This window comes from Anopheles coluzzii, chromosome 2 (assembly GCF_943734685.1).
Source record: "Anopheles coluzzii chromosome 2, AcolN3, whole genome shotgun sequence".
NCBI classification, from domain to species: Eukaryota; Metazoa; Arthropoda; class Insecta; order Diptera; family Culicidae; genus Anopheles; species Anopheles coluzzii.
Window position 1 is genome coordinate 31,912,778 of NC_064670.1, and position 16,184 is coordinate 31,928,961.

Consider the following 16,184-nt stretch of genomic DNA (forward strand, 5'->3'; position numbering starts at 1 on the left):
CGAATCCAAAATCTACCTTTGAGGCTAGAATAATCTAGACTGAAAATTGCAAGCTAGTTTTATGTGTGGTTTTGTATGGAGTGTTTCAGCCTTCAACTGTCAAACTCCATACAAAAAACTGACTAGAATCGTGAAGGGCCCCTATGTTAGTATCAAAAGCACTAGGAAAAAAATACAATTAAAAACAAAAGTCTCTTGTCTCTTGAAAAAAGTGAAATTTCAGGTTTCCCTGTAGTTAATTTGAAATTGGATGAATTATATTCTTGTACTTTTCATTTTAATATCAATATTAATATGATTATTTTATATGTATTGTGTGGCTTGGTTGTGACTTCCCAAGTGACATTTGCTCGAAATTGTTTTCCCATATCTGCTCGATTAGTACTCGATACGCCTGAATTTATAGATTTGTGTGTGATCGACTGAGTTGAAAGCGCTAAGATTTGGTGAGTTCGTAAATTAGACTTTTTAACATCGATTGACGATGCCGTCGAGCTCATTTTACATTCGTAGCTTTTATTTTTTATGAAAAAACAAAAGCAAATTTTGTGTGATATTATTGTATAAAAAATCGATATTATATATGTATAAAATGGCTATATGATCAACTATAACGATAGGAAACATCATTTCCGAACGAATCTAAAAGAAAACAACGAAAAAGCCGCATCATAGTTGATTTTAGAGGCCTTTTTCTAAATTCCCTTAAACTAGTGCAGTTTAAGGGAAGTTTAAGGCTCCAGTTTAAGGGAATTTGCTCGAATTCCCGGTTATTCGTGCTCGAAAATGTCAATTGGGTTGTGGGCTTGGCTTTCAGTAAATTATTGAATACCCATAATCAGTCCTACATAAGAAGGCACGGCCCATACGGCGATTGAACCCATGACATAAATGAACTGACGATTGTACCACGAGATTACCCGTCTCTAAATCGCTAAATGCTTGCAACCTTGTTGTTCACCTGTTTATTTATCAATCGGTGCACCCGAAAATCCTCTTGTTCAGAGCAAAACTTAGAATAATAATGCTGTGCTATTGCAAATGCTTAAGAATTTGTTTCGTTTTGTGTAGCATATTGCAAAATTAATTAAATTCAGTAACCAAACATATTAAATACAAAAAAAAGCTATTGAAACATCTCTCGATTGCATGTTAAAAAGTTGGAATTTAACGGTTTTATGGGCGAATTTAATTTCAAGCGGACGGAAACATGATCGGTAAGAAAATATAAAAAAAAGTCGTTTTTCCGATGAGGATAACATTCCGCCAAATTGGTTTCACGCCCCAAGCGCAATTAGTCATCTTGTGTGCGATGCTGGAAACATTCGCTTAAGCATTGTAAACGCAATAATTACACCAAAAAATAATAAAAAATCACCATTTCGGAGACACACAGTTTTCTCCTCTGCTTAAACTACACTTTTCAACAATATGCATAAATTCATAATTCATGAAAGAAGGATGCCCTTGCGCTTTTCCCCGTTGCGTGTGCTGCCCAGAACTGAATCTTCATTCCTTCGGGGAAACCAAATACCATACCGGCAAAATTAAACTCTAAACCGAGGGGAGCAGGCGCTACTCAATCAAGTTCCGCATAACTTCAACCATCCATCAATTTTCCTTCTGCTCGTGGACACGCACACACCGGCTACATAAGCGCAAAAACATTCCGCATCACCCTATTTCGTACAAAAAACAACAACAAAAGAACAAGAAAAAAGTGAAAAACACAGAACAAACGGAAGATCATCCGGCCAAAAAGGCGAATGCCGTCGACCGGACGCGCGCGCGCCGCCCTCTCGCTTAGCTCGCTAGCAGCCGCATCTGGTTCGACAAATACAGAATTTAAATTTCATGCTTCCAGTATTAGCAGCGAAACATAAAAAGTGCGCGTTGCCGTGCGTTCTTGCGCTCGCTGCTGAATTTCCCCTGAAATGCGCTGTGAAATGCGGCGGGATGGATACGGATGGACAACGCAGCAGCAGCATTATTTCTGCACATCGCGCGCCCAGGAATGGAAAAAAAGACTTTCCCCGCGCTCAGCCCCCAAGGCACAGGCAAGGCATAAAATTAGTTTTTGATGTAGCGAAATCGATACTTTGTGTATCCTTTCCGCGAAGCGCGTCGTGTGCTGTGGAGCAAAAGTTTTTGCCCTCATACCCGAGAAACCGAGAGATTGTATTGCTCTGTTGCGGGGCGTTATCGTGAACCGTTTGAACCACGATGATGTTACAACCAGCCGGCAGAACCTATTGTTTTTACCTGCCTGTAGCATGCACCTTCTTTATCTGTGGAAGAGTTTTTATAGCCTCCTCCTTCCCAAGCATACATACTTGACAGAGTTCTTTGAAACTCAACCACTTTTCTCGGATGTTACCGGCAGGGTCTGGATGGTGTCGATTATTATCATGCTTCTCAGGGTTCGCAGACGATTCAATAACCTCGTCGAACCTCGTTGGAAGTTAATTTTTCACCCAACTGTCACACCCAAGATGGGCGCTTTGGTTGTGGCTGGGCATTAGCCTAGGGCTAGATTATAAAGCAGGCTTTCAGGTAGAGGCAGACACACACACACACCTAATCGAATCGTTAGGGAGGCCGGCCGGAACCTTCCCATCGCACTTCCTGTGGCAGGAAATTTAGTTTTGTTAGCTCGTTTTCAGTTCAGCTTCTCAGCGCGAGCCCGTCAGCCGTTGCCGCATTACCCAAACGAGGCGCCCAAACGCCGCCGCCGCCACCAGCATGGGCATTGCAGTAGGTGCAACAAGGTGATGGGCACCGCCAGAGGCACAATATAAAGAAAAACCTCTCCCGCATCAAGCACCCCCGGTGACAGAACGCTGCCGGTATCGTTTTGTCTGATGACCGGCACGATGTTATTCCGCGGGGGATTGAAAGAGAATCGAGACTTTTCTCGAGAGAACCGAGAGTTGGAAAAACCAACTTTCTGATAGCGGATGGCAAAGCATAAAACTGATAAGCGATCATGAACGCACGGCCGCGCACCGACAGGGATAATCGTTTGTTCGCTAATGTTTTTAATCATGTCTTTCCGGTTCAGTTTCGGGCCCGAGGAAGTGCCGGCTTTATTGGCAACACTAATCTCTGACATAGCCGCACTTTGGCACCGGATGGTCAATTGTGGTTGTGGGGCGAAGCGTTTGGAAATTAAAACAAAGCTGCTAAACGACGACGGACGGCGCCAGGTCGTGGAAAACCGGGCTGGGTGGGATTGCGTTTTCCCCGAACAAAACAAATGGTAAACGGTTCTGAAAACGGCAGATTAGATCGCTTCCATTCGAGACCAAAGCATTCGAGTAGTGTGCTGTTCATGTTTTCGAGGATTTAATCAACATTACGAAGGCATTCGCTTCTTTTATCGTTTTATCAACGCGGGAAAAAAATGTACCACACAATTCTAGGCAAGCTTTTTAAACAAAATTTAACCTCCGTTCGTTGAAGTCACATTGACTCGCTTGGTTGCCAAAGTTGCCGTACATTTGGGTCCCTTGTTTGTGCCCTTGTTCCCTTCAAAATAGATAAGTACACATTTAGATGAAAGCCATTGTGTTCCGTATGAAGCATCATTCCCCGTACTGAACAAACTTTCTCCAAAAAGGGCAAAGTTTATCGAATTCATTCGAAGTCTGAATTGTCCAAGCAGTACACCCTGTGGTACACAGCGCCATCTCGAAAGCCACTCAGTACATTAACAAATGTGGCTCGCGTTTTCGTGGCTGGCTCGATTTAATAGGATTCGAGCGAGAGGATGAGCGAAACTTTTGCACCACCACTGCTCAACAGGCATCGATTACACAAAGAGCAGCAAGGCACATAGACACGCTTTTGTGCGATAAATATTCAACGACCAACTGCCAAAAATTCCTAAATTACAGCGCTTGGCATGGTGTTTAGCATCTCGGTTGAATGGTTTTGGACAAACGATGTTTTTAAGAAGGCCTTCTTCCGGCCTTCCTCGTGCGTTTCTTCAGAGGGGTTTGCTTTCGCTATCGTTAGTGGTGCTCTGGTGCTAGGTGCTACTTCCTCCCATGGTATCGTGGACAATATATCATTATCTAATTAATATCACATTCAAAGGCCCAGTATCGGTGAATTATGCCCTTCGGGGGATATGGTGTTCTGCGAAACCGGCTGCTGTGCGGCTATTGTTTGCAGACTTGCCAGAACAGTCAACCTTGATAAATGGAAGATGATTTGGGGTTGAGTTTTGGCGTGATAAAATTCCAGTTTCTAGCCCCTCTTGTTAAAGGTGTCGAAACGAATAGGCACAGCATTGCGGCAACAGCGATGATATTAAACATTACAAATGTGGAAAAACAACAAAACCATTTCTGTCACACTTCAGTAAACGATTTCCTGGCGGTATTTTCTTTGTGTCTTGGGGCACTGCGCCACCGTGCGTACGTGCAATAAGACGAACAATAAACTGCTCGTCCTACTGCCACGCTTGTCCCTATTCTGTTGGCGCTGAACGCTATTTTAGCTGAAGGAAAACTATTTTCTCAGCCATTTGCACTTTGAATGTAGCATAAACACATAAATAACAGCGTGGTGTAGATGTCTTACAACCGAGACTCCCACACAAGCTGGTGGGTGTGTCTGTGAGAGGACGAGATAGGTAGGGTGGATAGAGCAAAACGTCAACCTTTCGATATATACTTTACCAAAACTGAAAAGCAAACAAGCTCCCTAACCACCGTAAACGAAAGAACGGTTAAAGATTTGAAGCGCGAAAGAAAACGAATTCCTCGTAAAATAGGATGGTGCTTTCCACAAAATCCAATCTGCCGCCGAAATCAACAATCGATCGTACTCGGCACGCTAAGACAGACCAGCGCAGACAGACTTTTCGGAGCATAATTTCGAAGGTTGATCGATTCGCCGTTGCCCAGATTGATTTGTCACCCACATTAGCACATGATTTGACAGTTGATCGACAAGTTGTTTGCTAGCCGTCCCGTTCGCGCTACTTCGGTTGAGAGTTTTTGGTAGGAAAAGGGGAGGATGGCTGCAAATTGTAGAGCAGGGAGAATCAAATGACGGATTAATGGAGCATACCACGAAAAACGCCATAGGGGAGCAACAGTCGTTTTCTAAACTAAAACACACACATTGATTAGTGAAGGGAGTATAAAAATACATTGATCAAAGAGGGGAAACGTAGCACTTTAAGAGGATGACAAGTTTAGAGGAACCTAACGATCGTCTTCGGAGCCGGGTAGAATACCAGTTCGATTGACAAGCAAGCGACCAGATGCAACATTTCAACCGGTTTTTGTCTAACGTCGCGTGACAAGTTACGATATTTCGTACTATGGTATAGTTTGGGAACATATTCTGCAGATACAAATATTCTAAGCTTTATGATTAGTGAATTGTGCGTATCAAGTTCTCAGTTTGTCTCATTCAGGTTTTCTCATTTCTATTTATTCGTGTGTGTTTTAATCCAATTTTGCAATGTATGCAATAGTTTTTGTCATATTTTGAACTCCTCTGAATCCAGTAAACATTTTTTTCGAGTCTTAATCAAAAAACAATAAACCTGTCTTTAACTAACTCTAACGAGAAATTTTGCGAATACAGGGTTACTGGATTACAGTCATATTATGGAATAGTTCAATCGGTTAAAGCAGGGGCCTCCAAACTTTTCAGCTCGCGGGCCGCATTGCTTCAAAAATAACTATGTTGATGGCCATTTGACGCTTCTTTTAACTGAGGAGTGAACGTTTAAATCTCGTTTTTATAATAAAATACCAACGATACTTGTACAGTTTCGTGTTACTAAAGCTTGATTTTTTTCTAAGAAAAGTAAAAAATACATTTTAATTTTAAAAATTCATAATAACGTAATATTTTTATTAACTCTGGCAAAGTCATCGTGGGCCGCATTATAAGCTCTTGAGGGCCGCATGCGGACCGCGGGCCGTAGTTTGGAGACCCCTGGGTTAAAGGAATGTTTCGAACGGGTAGTGGAATCGTGCAAGCATTCCGTGAAGGTTTTCAATCATATAATGGAGTGTTGCAACAGAATAGGGAAGTTTTGCTAGCATACTGTGGAGCTGTCATTTGACTGTGGTGTAAATATTATATACTGTAACTAGCTGGCCCGGTAAACCTAGTTTTACACCACATTTTATTAGTTGCCGATTAAGTATTTGAAGTTGCAAATTACTTATCCGGCACTACAACCGCTTTGCTTTGTTTACACTTGCGAGTTTAACATCAGTAACCAAACATGTTTATGTTACAATTATTAAAGCAAGCATATTTGTTCGTTTTGGAACATCAAACAGCAAATAGGACAAAGCGAAATAGCATGTATTTTTTAATTCATTATTCCCAAACTAAAGTACTCCATCTCTGTTTTGTCATTATGGATATTTGTGACAGCATCGTAAACCGCTAGGCATTTCACAGCGAGTGTAAACCGCACCTTACACCGAGTGTAAACCGCGCTTCACACCGACTGTCAAAGTGCTGTATACAACAACAACAATGATGTCCTTTGTATGGGAGTTAGAAAATTGCTTATAAATTAAGTTTAGTGCAACTTCTGAAAATGATGTGAGTCTTAAAACCTATTCTCATACCACCATAAGGTGTGTGCAAAGTTTCGTTGAAAATGATCCAGCCGTTTCGGAGTTTGCTCGCGACAAACACCGTGACACGAGATTTTTATATATATAGATAGATGTTCACGATAGAAAACCGTTTGAAATTTAAATTGTGTACTAAATATCATTCACACTTCAATGTTGTCTTGCTTTAACTTTACTAGGTTTACTATTAGACTAAAATTAAAATAAAAGGAGCCTTTTTTTCAAATTGCAAATGAATTGTGAAAACAAAAAAAATGGTTTTATACTTTTCGGCTCAGCCATAAATACTGAGAAAAGTAGCGATAATCGTATATTGTATCGTTAGTTTGTCAACTTTGTAAGCTTTTAAAGCAAACAACATGAGGAAAACTTAAATAACGTCAATCTTACTTGTATAGGAAAAATATTTAAAATAGACAAAATTGAACATATTTCCCATTTATGTCCATCCAGCGCCAAAGCATCGACGCACTGTGTAGCGGTACATGTTGCACGACTAAGCGCCATGTATCGCCACTCTAACGCCGTCGGTATCGCAACTTGTTTCAAACAAACCGTCGCCGAGAGCAGAACGTGTCCGAATATCGTGCTCCCGCGTGTGAAGCTCTCGCTGGTAAGCCCATCGGTCAGCACCATCCAGGAAATTTAAATTGGTAGGCAACTGGTACGGCTGTGTAACCTACCATTCTCATCCGTTGTGCAGTGTAACGCCCACGCAAGTAAGCATTTGATGCCACGTGATTTTGTTCGCGCTAAAGTGGCGATAAGTGGCGACATCGTTTCCAATCTGTCGAACGTACGGGCTGCCATTCATCTGGTGTGCGTTGATTCATCGTCCAAGCTAACCAGCGGCGTCCTACGCGTGTTGTCCACGCTGCCAGATTCGTAGCCGATGGAGCCGCCTGGTGTGTTGAAGATGATGCGTGTAAAGTGTAACTCTTGTGTCTAGTGGAGTTGGTTTTTGTTGTTGGTGGTGTCTACCGGTCGCTCAATTTCAGTGCCTACTGTTTGGCAAATTGTTCCATTCATCGTGCAAGTGATAGAATTTATCACTCTGACTGACGAAGTATCGTTCCCGGCGAACACTTTCGTCCTGGTAAATTGAGTAGTGATTGAGTGCTGGTGCTCTGTGTGAAGATACGACCGCTTCCAAGCGAAGGTATTGTGCGGTCCGTTGTTAGTGAAAAAGTTCTCTAACTTATTACGGTTCATGTTTTATCATCGGGCGAGTACGACTGTTACGATCTCCACCGGTGGCTACCATTAATTACTTACTCTTCCAACGAGACAGCGTCAGCCGGTGGAAATTGAGTGGAAAATTATGCTTCACTTCAGCCTGAAGCGTGTAAGCTTTTGCTGTTGACAAAACATCTTTCGGGAGGAGCTCATGCCGATGGAATACTGAATGATCTGCTATTTTATTTTTTTTATTTTGGTTTGGCTTGTGTGTATCTCCTATCGCACGTTGCAGTGCCATTCGTTTTCACGCCGAATGATAAAGTGCCGACCAGCCGGCACAGTGATAAATGTCAAGGCGAAAAAATTATTACAAGTGATATGAATAGGAATACGATTTGTGCGACTCGTTCAAGAAGCAAGAATGTTAACGTGCTGTGATGATTCGATAGTGTATGTGTTTGTGTGTGTAGCGCTGTGTAACACTTTAAATATTATTGTGCACTGGTTGTAGCGTGGCTGTGTTGTTAATGTCATGTGCTTTGGTAGATAAAATTATTGTGAAATTTAAAAGGAAAGAAACGCTTTCTAAAGCAGTAGCGGTGTTACAGGAATTAAAATTACTTGAAAACAACCACTCCTGAGAGCCAACGTCGTGGTTCGAGCGCAACGAAACGCCCAAGAACAAAGATAAAGTTTGTTTGCTCATCGGTTCGTGCATGGGCGGTAAGTAACATCGAAATTGTGCTTGAAACCACCGTCACCGATTTGGACGGCATCCTCCAGGAACCGTTAACAAAAACCGATCAACGCGTGGGAACGAGGAAAATCTGATCAGAATAGGAAGGATCCTCCTATCAGAATTAACCACATTCATTAGCGGCACCCACGTCAACGTAATGTGACAGACATTATAAGCGTACTTGGAACACGTAAGAGCAAGCGTCTCCGTAATGTATTTACTTGCCCCGTCGTCTTTGTCGCCGCATAATTTTGGGCGATAATCACTTTACGGCCTACATGGCACCCCCACCCCTAATGTACTAACAAGAATCGCGGTGGTTTTGTGATTTCTTCGTCTTTTGTGCCGAAATGTTAACCGCAGCGAAAAGCGGTTGGTTGTTAGAAACGTTCCACTGAAAAAGGAAGGTTAATATTACCATCTTGGATCCAAATATTCTTCGGAAGACTTCATAAAAAACTGCTGTTCCTCAAGCAAGTGTTGTGTGTGCGCAAATGAGTTCGTAAGAAACGGTTGCTTGTTTGTTGATCACTCCATTATTCACTTGAGAACATTAATATTGTGCATGCCAGAATGACACTCCTTCCAAGATACCAGCTTGTTGTCTTTGTAATTATTCGCCAAAAACTTTGTTTGCGTCCCAACAGGAAGGTGTTATTACCCTTTTTTCGGAGAACTTTGCGTGATTCAAATTACTTATGCTCAACAACCTTGCAACTACCTTCGTCCATTCATTGCTATGATCGTACCCGTCATACGATACGCTACTTTGAAAGCGCTTTCGTTATATTTAACTCGTTGCAAGCACTTTTCCTTGCTTTTCTCCCAATCACGTGCAGCAAACGTTCGTTTTTTTTTTTGCAACGCGTGCCAACGCCAACCAGGCTGAGAAAGTTTCCATCGTTACTAATTGAACCGGTGCCGGGACGCTGACGCTTGGCGGTATTCCTCTTCCCGGAATCGTCCACTACCGTGCTTCTTGTCGTGCAATAAATTTTCCCCCGGTCTCGGAAAAAATGTAGTTCATCTTATTATCGTGGCGATAAAATGAAACTAACTTACCGAACTCGACGTTGGAACCGGGCGCTGCTACGCGAACCAATGACAACCGTTCTGTCGCCTGCACCTGCATAATCTACGCGCAGCGATTTCGATGAAGCACTGTGAAGCGGCACAATGCACATAGCGTACAGCGAAGTTTTATGCTTTTGCTAGGATTCGTTAGCACTTCCAGTCGAGCTTTCAGCGTTGGACCATAACTCTTATCGGGGCCGTATGGATGCTGCTTTTTTCTTAAATCCAAATCGGTCGCTCTCACCGTCTTGCTCTAAGTTGTAGTGGGAACAGTGCATTGCGTACTGCACTGTGCCCTACCCTGTCCGTAGCAGGTCTTTATATCGCATTGGTGATTGGGGGTGGGCTGAAGCTAATTGAAAGTTGGTTAAATAATAAATTGTAATACAGTGAAATCCCTCTACGATGAAGTATCTTCTTGATGAATTCTTTCTTGAAGATGAGCTTTTTGACGATCCCGTCATATTAGCCATTTTACGTCTCTTCAAGATATCTCCCTAAGGTGAATATTCTCTAAGCTACATATGGGATTTAGCAACCTAAATTATCTAAGAACAATTTTGCATGACAGTTCGCACATATGTTGGTCATATGAAGTAATGTCTATATAATGCAGAGGTCAAGTTATCCAGAACATTTAATCAAAAAGCGTGAATAAGTTTTGACAGTTAAATGAAAAAGCTTCAATATCGCAGGAGCAATTCAGCAGCATACATTAATATTTTAGTTGTAGAGCATGCAGTGGGCTGGTTGGATTTTTGGTCAATTTTCCAACTTTTGTTCATAATTTTGTGCTTAAAAAAGTTGTCATATATCAAGAATAGAAATAAGTCTAGTGTAATTATCGATTATAACAAGACCAGTGCCCAAAATTAGAACGAAATCATGTGCAGTTCAAGAGGACCAAAGCTAAGAGGCTAGATTTCTGATTGTGGTCATTTTTAAGTGATGAATTTTTGAAAAAAACTACTCCATACCACGTACATCAAAAAGAAAATGTATATTTACACACTAGGTTTTGTGCAGAAAATGCACAATTGGCCCTAAAAAGTGTTTGGTTGTGTGGAAATGTTTGTAAATACTTTTACATCTAACTGACAAACTTTGAAAATGGTGGACTAAAATCGAGCCATGCATCGACCTCTGTATTGTATAGACATCGATATGCTCAATCTAAGATACAGCTATATAGACTTTGATATGAAGCTTTGATATACAGCTATATAGACTTTGATTTAACAGGCATAAAACAGCACAGTACATGTTCCAACTGGGTAAAAGAAGTCCTATTTACTTTCAATTAAACACTGAGAGTAAAATGAAACATTCAATCGGCACACACTGGTACAATATGCACACCGTCCTTTGCTTATAGCCCGGGCACGAATGATAAATGAGATCTTTGGATTGTATCAGTCATGTAATATTCTAATTGGATTCTAATTCTGATAATATTCTAAAAGGAAATGAGTGCAAAATGCTGAGCAAAACTCTCATTCACTCCATAGCAACGTCCATCGCTAAACATAAACAATGTTCACTTTAACTGTCAAAATTTTCCCATGGCTTTCTGTCAATTTACTCTAAACGCTTCGACCTGTTCTCTTTCACGGACCTTGAATATCTCTATAAACTGACGGTCCCTTGAATAATCAGCTTAGAGAGATTTCACTGTACTTGCTATTGGGACACAACTCATCGCTAACGCTCGCGTTTCCATGGTATCGAGCTTGATGCGCTTGGTGCACCGCTGGACGCTTACAATTTGACATACGTTTGTCGGACCAATAAAACGTGCCATAAAAATGGGATGCACTACGGTGATGCAATTTCGCGTAAATTGGTAATTCGATTGACTGCTTGCACCACACGACACGACGCTCATCGCTTATTTTGTAACCTTCGGCTTGGCTCAGAGCGGTTGCTGCGCGTTTCCGCATTGTTGAAAATTGCACTCCCTTTTCGTTACACTCAAATCATTCGCTGAAAGGGATTTTGTTGTTGCACAGCATGGTGTACGTTGGGCAAATATATGTCCTCATTGCTGGTCATTGGAATCAATTTCAATTCATTATGCCTAGCTAAGTTTTCATACCGCTACCGGAGGTTTTTACGAGTCCTACTGAAGTGAACGATTGTTTGACATAACGAGCAAATCTAATTCAGTAACACGATCACTAATTATTAATATTGTCGATTATTGTTAGTCATTTTAGAATTAAAAATAGAATAAGAATAGAAAAGTGGGATTCTTTTTTTCATATTTTATGAGATAACTATTGTTGGAAGAAAACAAGGATGCACTGTATTTATTTACGGAGGTTGAAATTTTGGCAACGTTCTTACATGCAGCTAAACTAGCCACGAATGTACAGCCTGTACAATGCAAACATATTGTCAGTCTATAGTTGAAACGGCTGTATCATGTGTGATTGAGTTTGGGTACTAAGCCACAAGTAATTTGCAGAGCTTTCTCTTTCTTTCTTACCAACAGTGAGACTAAAACGATCTTTTATAGTGTAACAGATGTATGACATCTTTTTTCCAGCCTAAAAATCAAGAATATTGTGGCATTCATGATTCATTTTCGATGTGATTTGAGGTAAATGAAGCAAATCAATGAGTAAATTGATATTCATTCAAGAGCAACAATTATGTATTGTTTTACTCTTTCAACCTTGATAACACAGCGAAGAAGAATAGTGCCGTGTTTACTGGTTGGTTTGCTATCACAAAATACACCCTTTCTCAAAACCAATTTATTTTTAGCCCCTCTGGTTTGCCCGACACCGAACCAATCACAACCCCTTGCCATCATTCCTTACATTGGAAGCGTGTTGTAAAGAAAGATAAAGCATCCATCCAAGGATAACCATAAATTCTCGGTATCATCCCAAATAACGATGTCACGCTCTACGCATTACGACGCTTCCATGCGCACCGTTCAAACATAATCCGTTTTGCAACACCACCTGCCCCGCCCGCCCGGTTACGGTAAAGCTAAGGTTTTTTTTTTTCTTTCATTCGTCCCTATTTTGTAATGCAACGACCTGTGCCCTCCCCCCCCCCCCCCTTCCTTCCCCACCAATTCTAAATTCTCGCAGCTACAGGTGGTGGAAGCTCGGATTCCACCTGCTTCGCCCGTGTTAAATCGTTTTGATTCGTACCTCCCCATCCTCCGTTGCTAACATTGGGCCGCGCACACTGGAATGGCATTTCAAATTTTTCCGATCCGAACGACATTTTTACACCACATTGTGAAGCTGTCGCTCCCTCCTACGCTTCCTTGCCACGCAATATCGCCCGGTTCGTTGCCTAGGCTTCGTTAAAGCGGCACGGTGCCTCACGCTCTCCTCGCTTTCCTGTCCGGAGTCCATTAGCAAATTGCACGCAACTAGACACCTTCGACAGACCGAAAGAGGGTTGGGTTGGACAAGATTTCCACTCCCACAAGTCAACTTCCCGGAATGGCTGGTATTGTTGTACGGATGTGTGTCTTTTATTCACGCTGGATTCCTCTACCGATTGCTGTGATCGGCATGTACATACGGTATTTAGGATACGCACCAAGCACAAAGGTAGGCAGCATTTTCGCAGCATGTTTGCAAAGGGTGGAAACATGTTGTTTCGGTTATTTGCTATCTATGCCTTTGAATAGCATCGCGATGTGACAGAACTGTCCACGGAATTCCAATTCCCAAATTGTTCAATCGTTTCCATGATGTATTTGATGATGATGATGATCATGTATTTTTTTAGTACAATTATCATACTTTACAAGAAGTAGAGCATGTGGCAAGTCGCTTGTGCAGGTCCAGTCACGTCCAGTAGGGATTGTAAAAAGAAAATGTTTCAAATACTATAAATTAGGCTGATAATAAAACGTGTCACGTAACCCTTGAAGTGCAATTGTACCGAGGAACTAAACAACATAACTATTATAAATTAATTAATTATCGGAGCTTCTTTGTCCATCCTGAAGATGCATGAATGATTAATGAACCTTTGCTTCCACCGTTGATCGGGGCTTAGGATTAGAGTCAATTTCCAATCTGGTCCAATCATTCGCTTGCTCCATTCCCTAGGACAGAGCAGTGCTAGGCTATGCTGGCATCATCCCTACAGCAGTGACTAATTAACCTTGCAACAGCTCTAGTCCTAATTTTGCATCGAGCTCTTCTCCAATCTCACTTAGTGTGGTACGTACCTTTTTGTTATTGATTCTTAGAAAACTTGGTTATCATACAACCAACCACCTTTTCCGGTTCTAATTACGCACCGCTCTGGTGGTCCTTTGCATAATCACGCTCTCGAACATTGATGAGCATCACCGGACAGGGGAGAATGCCCGCGGGGCGAGCTGTTGGATTAATTATCCTTCTGCCTCAGGAGAAGAAGAAAACCGTTGAACATCTTCAAAAGCTCCGGGGTTGCGTCTACTGAGTCGCTATTGATGAACTGTCGTCATTAATTCAGGCAAACCCGGAGCGCAAACGGGGCGTGAAAACATCGTCTTCCTGTGTCTTAAGCGCACAGCAAGTCAAACGGGTGATGCCATCCGTCTATATATTTACCTTGTTCCCGCGAAAATGAACAGTGTTTGGTAAATCCTGGTGGATTTATCACCGTTTGTCGTGAGATGCCCTATAAGCTCCAAATAATGATAGTAAATCTACACAATAATAGGCTTTACTGCCAATCGATGCCGATCGAACAAACAGACATTTGGCGTGTGTTTGATTTTCGCACCAAATGGACTCTCCGAATGGAAATAAAAGTTCGAATCGTTGGTTGAAAATTGTCTAAGATTGAATTGACGATTAACGTAAGCTTAACCGGCTAGGAAAAATGGAGGGAAAAAATCTTAACTCATTTTTGTGGTAGGAAACCATGGTCAACACGCGAATCGTACGGAAGTTTCGTCCGACTTTTAATGAGATTTTTTACATGCTCTTTCTTTCTCCTTTGTGCGTTGTAGCCGCATGTTCTACAAGGATGACCCGGAATTAGGATAAGGTTACCTACAAGCGAAAATAAAAGGAAAAGCTCGCCCCAAATCCCGAGACAATATCCGCAACAGCGGGAAAAAAAAGTACAACACTTTACGTCCTGTCCTTTGTGTGAAATAAACTCCAAATGAAAAAAATGAAAACCAAAAATCCTCTCCAGCTTCAGATGTTCCCAGACTGTGCAGCCTCTAATGCGGATGTCCTTTAATTTCGTTTCAATTCCTTGCCCTTGTCTGTGTGCTCATCTTCCTGTTCATTGTGCCGTTGTTGTGTGTATTCCTGGTAAATTTAGTGCAGTACTCCCATCTGTTTGATTGAAACATACCGAACGTCGTCCGGCAGCATGGCGGAAGCAAATGTCTCATCTGCTTCTGTAGGAATGTTTCCATACAGTTCTTTGCAGGCGAATGACGCACACCCAAGTGATGGTGGAAAATCTTCCCGGAATTTATATTATGTTCCATGACACTTGTCAAATCAATCATCGACGGGAAGGCGGCTCCTTCCCGGGCGGCTATCTCTTTATGATCGCACCAGGGGTCGTCTGGGTAGGATGGACAAACTACGCACTGTGTGGTGCGATTCTGACGCGTTGTGTCTATTAGATGAAAACAAACATGATTTTAACACAGCCAGCTTCCGGCTGGAGGTGACGTTTGGGAGGGTTCACTGTTCGTGCCAATTAGGTGAGGACAAATTTACGATCGTACTCACAGCGGGTGATAGTTGCCGCGGAAGAATCGAATCTTGTTGTTAATCTGCTCGAGCAAAGAACATAATTATATGGGTACGCCCGTTGGCGTTAATTTTTATTCTTTCCCTGCTTCGTTCCCCTATACATCTGCCCACCCTTCGCCCTCAACTTCCGTCACGCGCACGCACATAAATTAATAAGTGTCAATCAGGACGGAACGGCGGACCGTTCGCGTTAAACCCTTATCACACCAGAGCGCGGTGTGATATAATAAGATCGATAGCGCATAACCTGCTCTGTTGGCGATGGTGATGGTGGTATTCCTTGCTACATCAAAGCCCCCGCACACTACGGTGCGGCTGCTGTGCCTGGGGACGACAGATCTCCAACGCCTGCTAATGCCCATAATCTGCTCAGGGAGTCCCGACATTTCCCTTCCCCCTCCCTACTACTTCATTTAGGCTCGGCTTGCGTTTCGGCACGCTGGTGACAAAGGAGGGGCCGTTATTTGTCATCGCCGGGAACACGCGCGTGGATAGTGCGGGGCAGTAAACCGTTCTTTATGGTCCTTTGGTTGATCTAATCAAGCTGACTTGCTTTATAGTATTTGTCGTAGATTTCTTTTCCTGCAGTTCTGCGCAAATTGTTTCGGTTTTGATGCCCAATATAAGCAGCAATATATGAAATCCAGCGCGCGCTCTCGGCTCTCAGTTACTGAATTACGGTAACTGCATTTTAGCGAAAGATTCACGGCCGCTTACACAAATCGTCGACCCACGGACCGTTCGTACGCTTCTGCGGATCTTGTGAAATTATTTGCTCATTTTCTTATGAATTTATTCATGAGCGAGTTGCAAGAGGACGACCGA

At 42.3% G+C, this 16,184-nt stretch overlaps 1 protein-coding gene across 3 annotated transcripts in view; it reads left to right on the plus strand.

Moving 5' to 3' along the window:
- LOC120953429 (phe13-bombesin receptor-like) overlaps positions 1 to 16,184 on the plus strand; it is an 85,750-nt gene that overhangs the window by 40,921 nt on the left and 28,645 nt on the right. Inside the window, exons 1-2 of one of the 3 annotated variants that reach the window (XM_049610966.1) lie at positions 7,090 to 7,273; positions 8,092 to 8,522. The exons of 1 other annotated variant lie outside the window; for it this stretch is intronic. The gene's annotated coding sequence lies outside the window, so the exon portion shown is untranslated. Of the gene's footprint in view, positions 1 to 7,089; positions 7,274 to 8,091; positions 8,523 to 16,184 lie in introns of those variants that run through there. One more of the 3 variants, XM_040373338.2, reaches the window with a different exon arrangement.